Source organism: Myxine glutinosa, chromosome 1 (genome assembly GCF_964187855.1).
Source record: "Myxine glutinosa chromosome 1, kmMyxGlut1.1, whole genome shotgun sequence".
Taxonomy (NCBI): Eukaryota; Metazoa; Chordata; class Myxini; order Myxiniformes; family Myxinidae; genus Myxine; species Myxine glutinosa.
In genome coordinates, this window is record NC_136261.1 from 119,363,983 (window position 1) to 119,378,820 (window position 14,838).

The following is a 14,838-nucleotide window of genomic DNA, read 5'->3' on the forward strand; positions in this document are numbered from 1 at the left end:
TAAATTTCAACTGTTGGAAACAATAATTATTTCAACTGTTGGAAATTGAAATAATTATTGTTTCCAACAGTTGAAATTTAATGGAATTCGAATTCGAATAATATCTCAACTAAAAAAAAAAACGTCGCGTTTTAAAATTATGACGTCATCAGCGTATTTCGGAACGTTAATTTTACAACTTCATATTCGGAATCAGTACGTCCCAGAGAAACTACAGCACACCTTAAATGTTTAAAAAACCTTCGGGTTTTAAAATTAAGACCTCATCAGCGTATTTCGTAACGTTGATGTTTCAACTTTGACGACAATGACTTCCGACTTGACCAATGCGGGACCAATGCCATTTGACAGGGAATAAAAAATAAATGCGACATTCAATTGACGACAATGACTTCCGACTTGACTCCCCCCTCCCCCTCCCCTCCCCCTCCCACTCCACCCTACCCCCTCCCCTTCTCCCCTCCCCTTCCCCTTCCCCCCTACCCCTCCCCCTCCCCCTCCCCCCTCCCCTCCCCCTTGCCCCTCCCCTCCCCCCTTGCCCCTCCCCCTCCCCCTCCCATCCCTCCACCTCCCCTCCCAATCCCCCCCTCTCCTCCTCCCCTCCTCCTCCTCTCCCCCCCCCCCTCTTCTCCCCTCCCCCCTCTTCTCCCCTCCCCCCCTCTTCTCCCCTCCCCCCCTCTTCTCCCCTCCCCACCCTCTCCTCCCCTCCCCCCCCGTTCCCCTCCCCTCCCCTTCCTCCTCCCCTCCCTTCCCCCGCCTGGCAATGCCGGGTACTTCCCATGGCCAGCTGTACGTGGGCTGCTCGAGGGTTGGAAAACCAAGCAATCTTTATGTCTTGGCACCAAGTCAGAAAACCAGAAATGTTGTATACCAAGAGGTTTTGAGAAATTGACAATTGACAAAACGTCATGGAGGAAATGTACTGTGATATTGCTCTAAAATATACATGTTCTTTTCATCATATATTTGTCTTATTCTTATTCAACCCGGGCGAAGCCGGGTACCTCAGCTAGTATCTATCTATATATATATATATATATATATATGTATATATATATATATATATATATATATATATATATATATATATATATATATATATATATATATATATATATATATATGTATGTGACGGATCCGTTGATTTAGGACTCAAGACTCATGACAGAGAGAAAGGAACAACTGATATATTTATTTGATTCGTCAAACACACAAGCTTGTGGAAAGCAAAATGCTTAAAACGGAGGCCCACAAGGACCAGAATTCCAACATGATGCTCTGAAATAATTCGGTCAAGCTTTCATTTTATAAAGGGAATATTGGGGTGTGGTTTTAGCTCTCGAGACAAAGGAAAGACAGAGTAGTCTCCAAGGTCATTCATGGGTCAAACAACATGTTGACGACTTTCCAGAGTCCTGGTTTTTGGGGGGAAAGTTCAGCAGGTCGTAAAAAATGTCAAACATGAAAAGTGATCTAACAGTTTCAACGGGGACTGGAAAAGATAGGTTGGTCTTCACAGAGGGATTATATCATCAGGGTCTGGATTTACAAAGCATATAACTTTTTATAACAAGTTTCCAAAGGAATATTTCGACAGTAAGAGAACATGCCATCACAGTAACTTAATTCTTTAACAGGAAATATAATGGATAAGGTTTACAAAGCAACACATACAAATTAGTTATTTTTGGTAATTGAGCAACATCTTTAGCCTAATACTGGGATAACAGGTTTCCAAAGAACATGAAAGTATTATGAGTATACAGAAATCAATCAAAAACAGAACATATATTTGTTTATACTTGGTAATTGGTAAACATTGAAAACACAGGGGGGGGAGGGGGACATCAAAGCCCCACATACCGCCCTTTTGGATCTAAGATACAAATGTTATCTACGAGCCAATCAGAGGCCTTTATTAGGAAGACAGTCAATGAAAAACCGAAACCGAACCGAAAGACCACGCGGTTGCGGCCCCAGTGGGCATGCCCCGTACCCAAAGCACCTCACATAGCACCCAGCAGGACGATTCGCGTGTGTGTGTGCGTGTTAAGTGTGCTGGCCATAGAGACATGGCTATCCAATAGCGCGTCGGATCCACAATGAAGGCGACTGGTTCAGCAGGGGTCCACACCCGAGAGGATCTCCCGGCTCACCCTTTGGCCTCGAAGGTGCAACCGAGACCCCTCCCTAGCTGGAGCTCGCCCAAGCATCTCCAGGTGCAGTCCTTGTAGATCTTTGGCGCTCAGTCGATATTCATGTCCATAAAGCCTTGAATGTGCGTTCTGCCGGGGAGTACATATCAACGTCAGTATCAAGTGGCTTAGACCTGCGGCCTAGACGGCCAGCGGTCAGAGCCTTACATTCCATAAAAAAGAGAGAAACTTCCTTTAAGTAGTCGTTTGCGTCTGCATGCGACATGTTGGGATCCAGGATAATCGGCTTCCTGGCAGGCTGGCCCAGCAATGCATCTGGGTCCGGAGCCGAGTCAAAATCCAGGGCTGGGACAGCAAGGGTTGAACTGCTGTGAGCTCGTGAGACATAAGTGACGAGAATTACTAGACTGGGTCTGTGAAGACCAAAGCAAGTCCACATCCGGATCCAAATTCAATTTTTCAGTATAATCAAAATCATTTTCAAAATCGTTATTGGCAACATTAAAAATGGAAGAACATTCTTCAGACGCGGAGATCTCATCATTGCTGCTTAGTGACTCGTTCGGGTCATCGTTCCAGGGTCCGCAGTCCACAGTCACGTCGTCAGCCGGAGGTTCATTTGGGTCCATGGTCAGCTTGATCCATCATGGCCCCTTCCGGTGTTGTCTTCTGCATTGTCCATCCTGTGGAACATTTACTCACACATGCAAGGACTAAATCCTTGATTAGTATTCCTAGCCCGCCTGCCCCACCAATTGGCATTTAGTTACCTCATCTCTATTCATAGCTGCATTTCCTGCGTCATGTCTGGAAATTCAAATGTTATTTTTACTTTCCCCAATTTCCGAAAATACCTTCCTTTCTGGACAATAATTCAATTGATGTGATTCCAGCGTACCTGGTGGAGTTCTGCTCACCTGGTCTGCAGAGCCGTGATCCAATCTGCACCAGCCCAAACCTGTGTTGTAGCAACCTAGCACAATTTGTTAAATAAAAGCCACAACTTTCCATTCGTCGTCACACTCTTCCCAGTGCTGTCAGTCAGCTGTCAGTGCAGGCCAACCACCCTTACAACCCTTTGTCCTTCCTTCTTCACACTCCCTCCCGAACCTTGCCTCCAGACACAACTCACATGAGTCTCGAAGGCCGACTCTGCCATCCTCATGCAGACATCAGTATCTCACTTCCCCCGTTACCTTTTGGCATCCCAATGCTCTTAAACAAACGGCTTTAACAACACCTGTTACAGTGAATATATTTCCCTGCTCCCTCCCCTTACTCAGGAGCCATCATTTTGATAAAATCATTAGAAAACACATCCCAATGGCAATCCATTTTGCTCAGCCTTGCATGCTCCTAACATAACACTGGATTCCAACCTCCTTCTGTGAAACTGCAACCCCCAACCACACGGGGTGCCAGCCACCCAGATCCCCAGCAACGCGTCCCAACCCCAACACAAGACCTCCACCACGAACAACACCGTCAGGTTGTGATCGACATCCCACATCACTGCAATCGACATCCCACTCATGTCCCCGACAACCTCGGTCTTGGGGGGAGACGGTCGCAGTGCGTGGCATTCCCCTCACGTCACCTACGCCGCCCTCGTTCCCCAGTCCACACAACAGCAGCCCCCAGTGCCAATCAAAAAGTGCCCACTCCACAACCCACAATTTTCTCAGGGCACACACCTACCTCTTTGAAATCCATGTTTCAGAAATATAACTCCATGGCCTGCTAGACGACCAGACAGACACAGGGACACACATCGGTGAGTTATCGCCGGCATTCTCAACCAACTCCCTATTCCTGCCCTAATTTTGGTGGTATATGTTGGCAATCTGTGCGTCCTATCCTTTGGTTGGCGGCCCTTCCTGTCCGCCCTTGCGTTGCCCCGAGCAACGTCAGTGTCCGCCCTTTGGTGGCCTCCAAATTCTTTATCTCTTTATCTATTTATCTCTCCAAATTCTTCCAAATTCTTTATCACCGAACCCGCGGATGTGAGGACACCTCGCGTTTTCCAAATTCCCTACAAGAATTCCCTACAAGGTTGTTTCAACCTCTGGCCCAATGGCTGTCCCAATATCCCAATGTAAATCCCAATATAAATCCCATACAAATTGTTTCAACTCGACTTTCAATGACAACGACTTTTTCCACCAACACACCACCATTAACCTCCCCCTATTATTTATTTATTTTCGTAAATAAGCAAAAAATAAAAATAACCTGGTCTATTTATAAAAATAGTGGAAATAAATATAGAAAATAAAAATAGAATAATAAAAATAGAAAAATAAAAATAAAATAATACAATAGTTCTCATATGTCTTACCGTCTGGTCAATTTTCCTCACCCACTGTGACTTACTCAAAATATCCACCAATATCCACCACAATTTCCAATGCCAATATCCACCACCATTTACCTATTCCCTCTACCTACTTTTAAGCTACTCTACCGGGTATTCGTGAAGGGGGTCCATCTTTCCCAACCACTTCCTTCACACCTGCTACTTCACGTTGTCCACCATACTCACTCCACAACCCTCTAAGATTCCTCTAAGATTTGTCCATAAACCTCAGAGATACACACAACCTGTATCAAAGTACCCCGAACAACCCACAACCAATATCAACCACTGAAGCCGCCTTCCCGACTCCAGGCAGCCACACACAGCCACATACATCTCCACCCACGTCACACAAGACAACAGACAACAAGACAACAGGTGTGTCCACCACACAGAAACCTTTGGCAATGCAACAACCAAACTCCCAGACAACCAACAACAAAACATCCAATCCATCTCCATGGCTCACCAAGCAGCCCATTGTCCCTGTCTATCTCTTTTTTCCATCTACACTGTTTACAGCGAGTCCCATTCATTTTTTAAGTCACATCACATTAACCACATGGACCCAGCGCATATGTAATAACCACTCAAACTTAATCCAGCTTCACATACCGATTTCCCAAAAACCTCGCTAAACTTCACCCCCATTCTGGAAAAAACCCTGGACTAAACCCTGACACCCTAAATAACTTCAGACCCATCTCCAACCTACGCTTTCTGTCAAAAGTTTGGAACGCGCTGTGGCCACTCAACTCAAACATCACCTCTCTGCCAATAACCTGTATGAAACATTCCAATCCGGATTCCACTCCAACCACAGTACTGAAACTGCTCTCCTCAAAATCACCAACGACCTTCTCCTCTCCTCTGACGCTGGCAACCTCAACATTCTCATCCTCCTCGACCTCAGCGCCGCCTTTGACACCGTCAATCACACCATCCTTGACCAGCTTGCGCCTATAAAAAACCCAAATCAGTTTCTTTCACCCATTCTGCCCCCTGGTTTACCCCTGAACTCCGCCTGATGAAAACTCGTGCTTGCCAACTCGAAAGACTCCGCAATAAAACAGGTCTCACAATTCACTCCCAAGCCTACAAGGACCACCTACAGCACTACAAAGATGCCCCCTTCCGCTCCACCTGCTACTCTCAAATTATCCACTCTGGCTCCGGAAAACCCAAAAGCACTCTTCTCTACAATAAACAAACTAAATAAACAAACAAATAAATAAACAAACTCTACAACGTGAACAAAAAACCTCAAATACAACTACAAACAAACTCCTCAGCGCCCTGGATACCACCACCAGTCCTTCACAGTAGAAACTGCATTTCCTTCCTTTCATTCATCCAAAGCAAAATTGACAGCATCTACACCAGCTTAATCACCACAATTCGCTCCCCCTCAAACCACCTGCCCCCCCTTATCCTGCCAACCCCTGTCTCAGTTCTCCCCAGTCTCCCCTACTGACCTCTCTGAACTCCTCATAGGAATGAAAACTGCCACCTGCACTCTTGACCCCATCCCCTCCAGCTTTGTCAAGGCCTCCCTTCCTGCTCTCTCTCCACTTATCACTGCAACAATAAACTCCTCCCTGTCTACAGGCATCGTCCCACCATCCCTCAAAATTGCTGCTGTTACCCCCATTCTGAAAAAACCTGGACTCAACCCTGACACCCTAAACAACTTCAGACCCATCTCCAACCTACCCTTTCTGTCAAAAGTTTTGGAACGCGCTTTAGCCACTCAACTTAAACATCACCTCTCTGCCAATAACCTGTATGAAACATTCCAATCCGGATTCCGCTCCAACCACAGTACTGAAACTGCTCTCCTCAAAATCACCAACGACCTTCTCCTCTCCTCTGACGCTGGCAACCTCAACATTCTCATCCTCCTCGACCTCAGTGCCGCCTTTGACACCCATCAATCACACCATCCTCCTCACCCGACTTGAAACCACCTTTAACATTACCGGCACTGCCCTCTCTTGGATCAAATCATACCTCTCCGACAGACGCCAGTTCATCTCCATCAATAACTGCAAATCCCCCACTGCTCCCCTCCCCCAAGGTTCAGTTCTTGGCCCCCTCCTCTTCATCCTGTACCTGTCCCCCCTTGGTCACTTAATCCACCGTCATGGTCTCCAATTCCACTGCTTCGCCGATGACATCCAGCTTTTCATCTCCACCAAGTCCATCTCCACCGCCACCCACTCTATCCTGACAAATTGCATCACTGAAATAAAATCCTGGCTTCAAATCAACTTCCTCGAACTTAACTATGATAAATCTGAAATAATCATCATTGGCCCAAAAACGCTCACCAAATCCACCCATAATTTTGCCCTCAACATCGATGGTTTCCCAGTATCCACCTCCCCTCACATCCGGAATCTTGGCATCATCTTTGACCAAACCCTCTCCTTCGACAAATACACTAAACAGATCACAAAGACAGCCTTCTTTCACCTGAAAAACATCGCCCGTCTCCGTCCATCCCTCTCCTCCACGGCTGCAGAAACCATCATCCACGCCTTCATCACCTCCCGTCTGGACTACTGCAACAGCCTCCTCTTTGGTTCACCCTCAATAATCATCAATAAACTCCAATACATTCAGAACTCCGCTGCCCGTCTACTCACCCATTCCCGGACCCATGACCACATCACCCCCGTCCTTTACAAGCTTCGCTGGCTCCCCATCCCCCAGAGAATCCAGTACAAAATCCTCCTCTTGACGTACAAAGCCCTCCATAACCTGGCCCCATCCTACCTGACTGACCTCCTCTCCAGACACACTCCCACCTGCAAACCTCCGCTCTGCTGGTACCAACCTCCTGACCCCCCCCCCCCCCATGCGGACCAAATTCAGATCCTGGGGGGACAGGGCCTTCTCCATCACTGCTCCCACCCTCTGGAACTCACTACCTCACACAATCAGAGACTCCTCCTCACTCACCACATTCAAAACATCACTCAAGACCCACCTGTTCAACACTGCATTCAACATTTAACCCACAGCATTTAACCCCTGACTATCTCTTCTCCTTCCTTTTGTTTTGATTATTTACCTGTTGATTTTTGTCGTTTTGCACTTGTTTTTTTGTACTCTGTCAAAGCGTCTTTGGGCTTCTTGAAAAGCGCTATATAAAATAAATGTATTATTATTGTTGTTATTAGGAGTCACGGCAGAAAAATGTGTTATTCTGTATGTCAAAGATCAATGGTGAAGCCACACCAATTGTTACCAACAAACAAATATTGTATTAAGACCACACAAGAATAACAGTACAAAAACAATAGTAATCAATTGTACAACAAATAGTATATCATTCCTATGATGGTACCATCAGGTTCCTACAATATAACTCACTGTGCTCCAAGTGAGTGAACCAAGAACATTCCCAATGTTTCTTATTCCCGGCTTCAAGCCAAAGTTGCTTCGCTCCAGCGATCGTCAGATCAATGTCCAATCGAGACCAGAATCCCGTTGGGTTGGCAGTTACAGTCCTGCTGCCAAAGCTGTGTAAAGGCGCCCCCCGGGAGCCTGGGAAATCCAAAGGCGCCCTCCAGGCGACTGGGAAATCACACCCTCGGGTATGGATGTTCCACGGCTCACAGTCAGCGAACCTCAGATTTACCTTCAAAATCCACGTTGCACACACACACCAGATACGTCTGAGTGCGGTGAAAATGGCTGAAGTGAAGCAAAGAAGAACCTTGCGCGACGCGCAAAGGCTGAAGCGAAGCAAAGAAACCTTGCTCGATGCGCAAAGCGCGCGAGTCAAAATGGCCGACGGCCCGGTCTCGTGGCGTAATGGTACGACGATGATGATGACGATTCTCTTCAGAATCCACCGCAAAACCTGACACGCAGGTTGATCTGTCACAGCGACAACAACTCTGTCGCAGGAATCCCTTTCCTGGGAAACCCAAAGTTCCCTCGTGACTCTCGTTCGTCAACGTTCGTTCAGACCTCAAAGCAACTCGGCTTTCTTCTCCGACTCATTCGCGCCGCCTTCTTTTTTTTCTCTTCTTCCTCTTCGTCGTCCAGTTCCCGATCCGGTTTCCGATTTCTTTTAACACTAACTTTTTCACCTTTTGAAAACAGTTCATAAACAATAAACCTTTTGAAAACAATAATAGTACATGGAATCAGAAATGTTTACAGTGGATGAAAACCACCATTACGGAAGTGACGAATCCGTAACACCTCCCCCTCTCAAGAAAGAAAGTTTGAACATAGTGAAAACTTTCTTTGCAGGCAAAAACTCTTTTAACAAACAAAAGTAAAACTCACACCCAAATCATCAATTCCCGTGAGCAACGATAATTAATATTTCCCCAAAAATAAAGCAACAAAACTTCCAGACAACCTCCAGAAATTTCCAAAGTTAGTTCACTCTGGACAAAGCATCAGCAACGACATTGTCCCTACCCTTTACATGTTCAATTTCCAAGTTGAACTCCTGCAAAGCCAAACTCCATCCCATCAACCTCTGATTTTTATTTTTCATTTTTTTGAATGAAGGTTAAGGGGTTGTCATCAAAAATTCAAAACAAAGCAAATCTATAGCACTTTTTGAAGGAGGCCGAGCTGAGAGCCAGGTTTCATGGTGGTTGGGTGGTGAGGCCTGGAAGTATTCACTACATGGACGCCTTTAGGAACGTGAAGTTTTTTTTTTTTTTTTTTTTTTTGTATACAAGATCGAGGCTCGTGAAAGAGCGAACATTAATCACACAGAAAGACAAACAGACACATAAAACAAATAACATCGGGAGCGGTAGACAAGATGGGGAGAGAGGGGGAAGGACACAAACACAACATTTGAGAGCAGGGACCGAGAGACAAGGAGACACCGAGAGAACTGTGGGAGGGAGAGGGCTTTGGGGGGGAGGCATGGAAGGGGGGGGCGGAAGGGGGGGGGGGTGGGAGAGGTATAAAACATATGGACACTGCCAGGACTTCCAGGAAAGAAGTTGGAATTTCAAACAAGGTGGATCTGGGGTGAATTAGTGGGGGTAGAAAAGATCAAGGTTTTGGATGGGGGAAGATAAGAGATGGTGGTGAACAGCTGTTTTAAAGACCTGGAGGGAGGAGTGTGATTGAAGTGAGTGTGGGAGTTTGTTCCAGAGGCGGGAGAAAAGAGGAATGAAAGAGTGAAGGTGAGCATAGAGCCGAGATTTCGGCAGTTTAACCATCAGAGGGTGGCTGGCAGATCTTGTGCGACCTGTAGGAATATTTGGGGGACAGAGCACAGAGAGAGCTGGGGGAGCAAGGCCGGAGAGGAGTCGGTAGAAGACAGAAAGACCACCTACCTGCCTGCGGTGAGTGAGTGAAAGGCCCTCAGAGATAGCTTCATCGCGGGAGATTCCAATGATTCTGAAAGCTTTGGATTCAACAGCGTGAAGCCGAGCCAGGTGTGAGGCAGGAGCACCAGCCCATAGGGGAGAACAGTATTCCATTGAGCTGCGGATGAAAGCCTTGTATGTGGTGAGGAGCTCAGGTGTGCCGAGGAAGGACTTCGCACGACGGAGGATGCCCAGTCGGCGACTGGCTTTGGAGGCCAGCTTGGAAATGTGGTTTTCCCAAGAAAGATCATGGCAGATAGTGAGACCCAAAAGCTTGAGCGACAGAACTTCTTGGAGAGGATTGTTGAGAAAGTAGATGGGAGGGTTGTCCAATCGATCTTTTCGGAAAGACATAGTAAGAGTGTGAGATTTGTCAGGATTGAAAGACATGTTCCACTTGTTTGACCAGTCTGTGATTTTGTCCAGGTCTTCAGAGAGTGAGGAGGCTGCAGACTGCCGATCTGAGGGAAGAGGAATGGAGCGGCAGAGAGTGGAGTCATCAGCAAAGAGATAGAGAGGATTTTCCAGAGAGTCGGAGAGATCATTGATAAAGACCAGAAAAAGCACAGGGCCCAGCACACTGCCTTGGGGAACTCCAGCCTGAACAGGAAGCGGAGATGAGAGAAATCCATTCAGGGCCACACGTTGACTACGACCAAACGAGTTCACGGTTAATCCATGGAGGAATCTTGGCTCGGCTGCTCCGCAGCATTCAGTGCTTCAAACTCTTCCTAACTTTCATAATAATCACGGTTGGAGTGCTTGTCGCTGTAGTCACGTGAATAGCGGCCTCCTTCTCGGCCACTACCCTGATAATCATCCCTTCGGGAGCTGCCATAACTCTGGGAGCCTCCATAGTAATCTCGACTGCGGCCACCACCAAAACGACTACTCCCACCCCGGGAGCCATAGCCACCCCTGAAACTACCTCCACGTTTTCCTCCTCTGTAGCCCCCTCGACGCCCATGGCCTGCCTTCTCTACTGTTGTGGTCCGACCATCCAAATCCTTGCCATTCAAATCCTTTTCTGCCACTTTGGCGTCCTTTGTGTTTTTCAAACGTGGCAAAGCCAAACCCTCTCGACTTTTGCGTCTCCCTGTCTTTTATCAGCAACACTTTCAAGAGTGGTCCATATTCTAAGACATCCGCCAAACTAACGCATCCGCCAAACAAACACATGTGCCAAACTAAGACATCCGCCAAATTAACACATCCGCCAAACTAAGACATCCGCCAAACTAACACATCCGCCAAACAAACACATGCGCCAAACTAAGACATCCGCCAACTAACACATCCGCCAAACAAACACATGCGCCAAACTAAGACATCCGCCAAACTAACACATCCGTCAAACTCAGACATCCGCCAAACTAACACATCCGCCAAACAAACACATGCGCCAAACAAGCACATGCGCCAAACAAACACATGCACCAAACTAAGACATCCGCCAAACTAACACATCCGCCAAACAAACACATGCGCCAAACTAAGACATGCGCCAAATTAACACATCCACCAAACAAACATGCGCCAAACTAACACAATCGCCAAACTAAGACATCCGCCAAACTAACACATCCACCAAACAAACACATGCGTCAAAATAAGACATCCGCATAACTAACACATTCGCCAAACTAAGGCATCCGCCAAACTAATACATCCGCCAAACAAACACATGCGCCAAACTAAGACATCCGCCAAACTAACACATCCGCCAAACACACACATGCACCAAACTAAGACATCTGCCAAACTAACACATCAGCCAAACTAAGACATCCGCCAAACTAACACATCCACCAAACAAACACATGCGCCAAACTAAGACATCCGCAAAACTAACACATGCGCCAAACGAAGACATCCGCCAAACTAACACATCCGCCAAACAAACACATGCGCCAAACTAAGACATCCGCCAAATTAACACATCCGCCAAACTAAGACATCTGCCAAACTAACACATCCGCCAAACAAACACATGCGCCAAACTAAGACATCAGTCAAACTAACATATCCGCCAAACAAACACATGCGCCAAACTAAGACATCCACCAAACTAACACATCTGCCAAACAAACACATGCACCAAAGGAAGACAACCGCCAAACTAAGACATCTGCCAAACTAACACATCCGCCAAACTAACACATCCGCCAAACTAACACATCCGCCAAACAAACACATGCGCCAAACTAAGACATCCGCCAACTAACACATCCGCCAAACAAACACATGCGCCAAACTAAGACATCCGCCAAACTAACACATCCGTCAAATTCAGACATCCGCCAAACTAACACATCCGCCAAACAAACACATGTGCCAAACAAACACATGCACCAAACTAAGACATCCGCCAAACTAACACATCCGCCAAACAAACACAGGCGCCAAACTAAGACATGCGCCAAATTAACACATCCACCAAACAAACATGCGCCAAACTAACACATGCGCCAAACTAAGACATCCGCCAAACTAACACATCCACCAAACAAACACATGCGTCAAAATAAGACATCCGCATAACTAACACATTCACCAAACTAAGGCATCCGCCAAATTAATACATCCGCCAAACAAACACATGCGCCAAACTAAGACATCCGCCAAACTAACACATCCGCCAAACACACACATGCACCAAACGAAGACATCTGCCAAACTAACACATCAGCCAAACTAAGACATCCGCAAAACTAACACATGCGCCAAACTCAGACATCCGCCAAACTAACACATCCGCCAAACAAACACATGCGCCAAACTAAGACATCCGCAAAACTAACACATGCGCCAAACTAAGACATCCGCCAAACTAACACATCCGCCAAACAAACACATGCGCCAAACTAAGACATCCGCCAAATTAACACATCCGCCAAACTAAGACATCTGCCAAACTAACACATCCACCAAACAAACACATGCGCCAAACTAAGACATCTGCCAATCTAACACATCCATCAAACAAACACATGCGCCAAACTAAGACATCTGCCAAACGAACACATCCGCCAAACAAACACATGCGTCAAAATAAGACATCCGCATAACTAACATATTCGCCAAACTAAGGCATCCGCCAAACTAATACATCCGCCAAACAAACACATGCGCCAAACTAAGACATCCGCCAAACTAACACATCCGCCAAACACACACATGCACCAAACTAAGACATCTGCCAAACTAACACATCAGCCAAACTAAGACATACGCAAAACTAACACATGCGCCAAACTCAGACATCCGCCAAACTAACACATCCGCCAAACAAACACATGCGCCAAACTAAGACATCCGCAAAATTAACACATGCGCCAAACGAAGACATCCGCCAAACTAACACATCCGCCAAACAAACACATGCGCCAAACTAAGACATCCGCCAAATTAACACATCCGCCAAACTAAGACATCTGCCAAACTAAAACATCCGCCAAACAAACACATGCGCCAAACTAAGACATCAGTCAAACTAACATATCCGCCAAACAAACACATGCGCCAAACTAAGACATCCACCAAACTAACACATCTGCCAAACAAACACATGCACCAAAAGAAGACAACCGCCAAACTAAGACATCCGCCAAACAAACACATCCGCCAAACTAACACATCCGCCAAACTAACACATCCGCCAAACAAACACATGCGCCAAACTAAGTCATCCGCCAACTAACACATCCGCCAAACAAACACATGCGCCAAACTAAGACATCCGCCAAACTAACACATCCGTCAAACTCAGACATCCGCCAAACTAACACATCCGCCAAACAAACACATGCGCCAAACAAGCACATGCGCCAAACAAACACATGCACCAAACTAAGACATCCGCCAAACTAACACATCCGCCAAACAAACACAGGCGCCAAACTAAGACATGCACCAAATTAACACATCCACCAAACAAACATGCGCCAAACTAACACATGCGCCAAACTAAGACATCCGCCAAACTAACACATCCACCAAACAAACACATGCGTCAAAATAAGACATCCGCATAACTAACACATTCACCAAACGAAGGCATCCGCCAAACTAATACATCCGCCAAACAAACACATGCGCCAAACTAAGACATCCGCCAAACTAACACATCCGCCAAACACACACATGCACCAAACTAAGACATCTGCCAAACTAACACATCAGCCAAACTAAGACATCCGCAAAACTAACACATGCGCCAAACTCAGACATCCGCCAAACTAACATATCCGCCAAACAAACACATGTGCCAAACTAAGACATCCGCAAAACTAACACATGCGCCAAACTAAGACATCCGCCAAACTAACACATCCGCCAAACAAACACATGCGCCAAACTAAGACATCCGCCAAATTAACACATCCGCCAAACTAAGACATCTGCCAAACTAACACATCCGCCAAACAAACACATGCGCCAAACTAAGACATCTGCCAATCTAACACATCCGTCAAACAAACACATGCGCCAAACTAAGACATCTGCCAAACGAACACATCCGCCAAACAAACACATGCGTCAAAATAAGACATCCGCATAACTAACACATTCGCCAAACTAAGGCATCAGCCAAACTAAGGCATACGCAAAACTAACACATGCGCCAAACTCAGACATCCGCCAAACTAACACATCCGCCAAACAAACACATGCGCCAAACTAAGACATCCGCAAAACTAACACATGCGCCAAACGAAGACATCCGCCAAACTAACACATCCGCCAAACAAACACATGCGCCAAACTAAGACATCTGCCAAATTAACACATCCGCCAAACTAAGACATCTGCCAAACTAACACATCCGCCAAACAAACACATGCGCCAAACTAAGACATCAGTCAAACTAACATATCCGCCAAACAAACACATGTGCCAAACTAAGACATCCACCAAACTAACACATCTGCCAAACAAACACATGCACCAAAGGAAGACAACTGCCAAA

General features: G+C 46.4%; 1 protein-coding gene across 5 annotated transcripts in view; it reads left to right on the forward strand.

The window, feature by feature from the left end:
• FASN (fatty acid synthase) overlaps window positions 1-14,838 on the forward strand; it is a 182,842-nt gene that overhangs the window by 48,582 nt on the left and 119,422 nt on the right. The gene's annotated exons all lie outside the window — the stretch shown is intronic.